Raw genomic sequence first — 6000 nt, forward strand, 5'->3', positions numbered from 1 at the left:
TTAGTAGTCCAGGGACTTCTGCCTGGTAAACAAGTCTCTGCCTTTCCTGAGCTGTCCTTTATCACTTACCCTCAGCCTCATCTGAAAATGAGAGGCTTAGAATAGATGATTGTAAACTGTCTTCGAAAACCAAAATGGTTACAGGCTGAGTTTGATTACTCCTATTCAGAAAGAAGCCTTGTAAAAAGTTTTGAAAATGTAGCTTATCTTGCCCGGAAGTTCCTCTACTCCATGCCAAATATAATTCCTAAAAGCCACCTAAGTTGGAATTCTTTATTTTAGTTAAGGGATATCTTTGACTCTTCCAATACATATCTAGTACATTTTGTTTTTAGCATATGAATGAATGAGGGTTTCTTAGGCCACATAGAGGGATGACTTCTTGAAAATGTAAAATATCTTACAAGTTTGCGGCTGTTAGACTGACAGTGAAATATAGTGAAATGAGCACTGGATTTGCTATGAGAAGTCTTAAATGTGAGACTCGAATAGTCTTTGACATGAAATGCAGCTTTTCTAAATTTCAGTTCTCTCATTCGCAAATTGAGACTGATAATAATACCTATCTCATTTGTTCCACAGGATTCTGATAAGAATCAAATCACATCTGAAAATGCTTTGCTAACAATAATGTTATTAGATGTTTATGATATAAGAAATATACACTTGGGTTTTGCTACTGGTTCTGGGCACACAGCTCCTAAAACCCTTGGAGTTTTCTAGAGTGATAAGAGTGTTTTTTTATATTCTAAATAGAATAATCAAATAGCTGGTGGCCAGAGGGCCCTTGGCAGTTTAAGAATGGGGACTGGCCACCAGAAAGATATCATTAGAGGATTAGGACTTTCAGTTCTGCCCCATTCTATGGGGCAGGAAAGAGGGGTTAAAAATTGGGTTGATGAACAATGCCCAGAGATACAATCAATCTTGCCTGTGTAATAAAGTCTCCATAAACCCAAATGACTGGGTTCAAAGAGCTCTCAGATTGCCCACCACGTGGACAAGCCGGCAGACTGATGTTCCTGGTGAAGGCACAGATGATCCTCCCATCCTCCCACATACACTGCCCTATGTACCTCTCTCGATCTGGCTGCTGACCTGTGTTCTTTGTAATACCATTTATAATAAATCAGTGATTATAAGTAAAGGGTTTCCCTGACTTTGTGAGTCACTCCAGGATATTAATTGAACTCAGAGGGTTCAATTAATAGGTTTGGGGAACCCTATTTTCTAGTCAGATGGTAAAAAGCATAAGTCATAACCTGGGTCTTGTCAGGGAGTGGGCCCTAAAACTGTGTGATGTGATACAATCTGCAGGCAGACAATGTCAGAAGTCAATTATAAGACATCCAGCTGGTATCCACTGGAGAGTTGTTTAGTATGTGGGGAAAACCCCTACACATATCTGGTATCAGAAATGTTGTTTTGAGTGAGAATAGGAAAAACCATTTTGGTTTTCTCTGTATCTTGAAATGCCATAACTCTTTGAGATGAATGGTTGTTAGTGAGAATGTATTCCTTCTCCAGATAATTCTTCCAAACTTATTTACTATTTTACTAGGAAGCCCCTTTAACTAATAAGTTAATACCTTTTTTCTATAAAATGTATCCATTATTTTCAAACACACTTTCACTGGTATTTATTTTAATTCAATGAATGTATATATCAACATATCTGAATGACATTGATATCTGAACTTATTTTAATCATCCTTATAACTGTATTACATATATTTGAAAATACTCAATGATGGCAAATCTTCATGCTTTCTTATGGGTTATATTCTTGAAAGCAACTCAGACCACTGAGAACTAAACCTGAGGGACAAAGTAGGCATTAAGATGAATAATATGCTGTCACTTAAAAAAAAATCTGGAAAAGAAACATTGACAAGGAAGGAAGCCAATAAAATAGGTGGCAATTAAATGTTCACCAATCAGAATATTTCATTTTATAATCCATATTTTTAAAGACTGTTAGATTTTATGGAATAACTTCAGCATAAGCAACACTATCATGGAAAAATCAAAGCAAAACATTGTTAACTGGAGAGAGAGAGAGAGAGACAGAGAGAGAGAGAAGAAGAAGAAGAAGGAGGAGGAGGAGGAGGAGGAGGAGGAGGAGGAGGAGGAGGAGGAGGAGGAATGAAGGAAGGAAGGAAAGAAGAAAGAAGGAAGAAACACTTTGACAGAAGAAAAACAAAGTAGCCTTTGCTAGCCTCCTGGATTTCTGTTGGAAAGGTCGTATCCCAACACAAAGGGGGAAATCTAAACAGAGCATGGAGCTCTCATTAAGTTGAGGAGACAGAGATCTGACTACAGGGTGACTGAGATGACTGTGATTTATGGAGTAGAGTACAACAGGTACTTTTAAAGATATACAAAGAAAAATTTGAAAAATCTGAGGGCTGGGGCCGTGGCTCAGAGGTAGCAGGCTGGCGTCTGTGAGTCAATGGGTTAGATTCTCAGCACCACATATAAATAAATAAAGGTCTATCAACAACTAAAACAATTAACAAAAATTTGAGAAATCTGTAAGAAGTTCTTCTGAAGCCTTTGAGTGAATATTAAGCTATGCATAATTAGAGTGAAATTCCATGAGGCCATGCAAGGAACTGGATATCTGTGAGTACAACAATTCTCAGAGGTCCAACAGGGAAGATATTCAAATTTATATCATCCATGGTGGAGAAACCTCACTAAACACATGGAACATACAATAGAGACTTAGGAAGAGATGTGTCTTATCACTGGAATGATAAGCCTAAACCTAGCTCAACAAAGCTTTAAAAACAAGTTACAAGCTTCAAACTGATCATCAGTAACTTAACTGATGAAAAACAGTGCTAAAAGTAAGACAATGAAATCCAGACAAACAACAACATAATGTCTCCAATGCCAGGATCCAATTAAAATTTACTAAACATCAAAAACAGCATTATTTTAACAGGTTCCAATGAAAAAAAGAAGAGATATTATGCTTTATCAATTTATTTTTTCCTTAATTTCTTTTTTATAAATATTTTTAGTTGTAGATTGACATAATACCTTTATTTTATTTTTATGTGGTGCTGAGGATCTAATCCAGTGCTTCATATATGCGAGGTTAGCACTCTACCACTGAGCTACAACCCCAGCCTCTTAATTTATTTTTTGACAAAACTGCATATCTATATCATCTACTACATGTTTTGAAATATATATTGCAGAAAGGTTAAATTGAGCTGATACACATTATCTGAAATGCTTATCATTTTTTGATGGTGAGAACATCTAAAATCTACTTTCTTAGTGATTTGCAATAATACAATTAATTGTTATCAACAATAATGATATTTGTATACTAGATCTCTGGAATGTATTCTTCATATCCAAATGAAATTTTTTATGCTTTGACCAACACCCCTGAAAGCAAATTCTCTGCATTCCAGCCTCTGACAGCCAACATTATATTCTTTGCTTCTTTTTTAGATTCCACATACAAGTGGGCTTGTATGATATTCATCTCTGTGCCTGTCTTATTTTACTTAACATAATGTCCTGTAGTTTTATCCATTGTTTTCACAAGTTATAAGCTTTCCTTATTTTTGAAGACTTAATAGTATTCATGTATATGTGTGTGTGTATATATATATGTGTGTGTGTTTGTGTATATATATGTGTGTGTGTGTATATATATATATACACACACATACACATATATAGATATGTTCATAGATCATTTTTTGTTCATTTATCCGTTGATAGATGTGTAGATTGATGCCATATCTTGACTATTGTGAATAATGCTGCATGGACATTAGGATGCTAATATTGTTTTGGCATTTGGTTTTCATTTTCTTTAGCTGCATACCCAGTAGTGGGATTTTTCTTTTTAAATTTTTTTGGGGTATACAATCTTTATTGGCAGGTGTTAAGAATACAAAACAGCAACAAATGCAGAGGGGTGGAAAAGGAGGTGGGGTCTGGTTCTCTTTTATTTTGGATGACACTTCTCCCAAGGCATTTTATTTATATACCTCAAAGATTGTATAATAATCTTTAAGTTGTAGGCACCACAATAAGTTGTATACACCACTCCTGTGAAAAAGGCCATAAAAATAGTCTCAAGTCAATTTAACAAACACATACTGATTATGTACTATATGCCAGATGCTGTGATAGATAGTAAAGTTATACAAAAGCAACGAAGAGTTTAATTTCCTATTTCATTAAGAAAGTTCTGAATTTATATGCATTTAATTTTCAATCTCTACTTTCATACATTATAAACTGACATTCTTAAGCTAGCTTTTAAAAAATCTCCCTTGAATATTTATGCAACAATTGACACACATTTCAAGTCATTAAGTGGCAGAGCTTCCTGTTAACCAAGAATTTAAATTGGAGGCTATTGTTCCCTTTGTTAGTATGACAGATTTTATTTGTGCATTTCTTAAACATTTTACTGAAGTAATTTTCACACATAAAAGTGGGAGGTGTGCCCCAGTTATCTTCTAGGTTGAAGTGCAAGCAATTAAATGAAGTTCTATGTCCTGTCAAAATACAAAATTAAACTACAACAAATATAGTTTAAAGATCTTAATTGGCTTTATTTGTGATTTTGAAATCAAGCAACACTTCATTTCATAAAGTAGAACAAGTGTTTTGATGAACTGGAGAGAAGGGTTTGGTTTTGAAGGCAGAAGATCTAAAGAGAGCAGAAACCAAAAAAAAAAAAAAAAAAAAAAAAAAGTGGCCTATTATTTCCAAGATGAAGACAAAGACTAAACACTAACTGATTGGTTAACAACAGGTTACTGGTTACTTTTTTTTTTTAGTAACCTTTAAAGAAGAGGGAACTTCATTATCATGCCAATTGAAACTGACCTCTTAGGCAACAGGGCTGTTATCTCTTCTCACTGATTTCTTAAAAGGTCAGGTAAAAGCTTAGTTTTGGTTTGGTGATATGGACTGCAGTCTCTCTGACTCCATTTTCATTTTCATTTTGGTCCTGTTGGGACCTAGTGGAGGAATTTAGTCTAAACAATGGCCTCCTATGATTTTATTTCAAAATCCTCTCCTGCCTTTTTAATCATGGAGTCTCTACTTCCATTTGTGTGTTGAATTGGGCTTCTAAGAAAGTTCTCATTTGAATAAACTCTTCCAAAACTTACAATTAAAAAGCACTAATAGCATTTTATATTTTTATGATTTGATTATTTCATAAAATGAATAGAAAAATAAAGTATACCAATAATTTTATATATAATTAAGTCAAAGATGTTTATTATTAAAATCTGACTAACTTTTAATCTTGGTCAGGCATTTATTGTGATTACCCAGTATATTGCCTTCATTTGGGAAAAGACAAAATTAAAAAGTACTATCAAAATAATTTGAAAGAAGAGGCATAATCATGGGTTTTTAGATATATTTTCTCTTTCTAGGTTCATAACCCTTCTCATGAAGCATATAAGTTCTCATTGGACTTTGACGTTTTTCAACTTCCTTTAAAGAAAAAGGAGGGAATACTTGTACCAACTAACAGAAAAATGAAGCAAAACCATCCATATTGAAAGATTCTTCTCAGCTGTAAAAACTACTACTACTACTACTAATAATAATAATACTTTCCTAAGAATGACGCCCAAGGGGTCATGTCCCCATTTTGTCATGGAATTGATCTCTTGGGAGATCCTTGGTAATCAACGTACTTCCATAGGGAAGAATAGCTGCATGAGGTGAGAGGATTCAGGAAGGCATTTCAAGGAAATGGACTAAGAGGGCCTAGCAGATTGATTACCTTTGCACACTCAACAAAAGCTCTTCAGTGTAGAACTGCAATCTCTGGGTAAAGCTTCCTTAAATAGGAATACAGATATTGCTTGTGACATTAGGGCACACCCAATCTTAGGAGGTAATAAAATTGAAACAGACTAGATGATTTGACCAAAGTGATGGGACTAGCAGGGAGGAGAGGGCTGAGAGGAGCTATGAAAAGAAGAAGGAGATGGAGTG

This window comes from Marmota flaviventris, chromosome 7 (genome assembly GCF_047511675.1).
Source record: "Marmota flaviventris isolate mMarFla1 chromosome 7, mMarFla1.hap1, whole genome shotgun sequence".
Taxonomy (NCBI): Eukaryota; Metazoa; Chordata; class Mammalia; order Rodentia; family Sciuridae; genus Marmota; species Marmota flaviventris.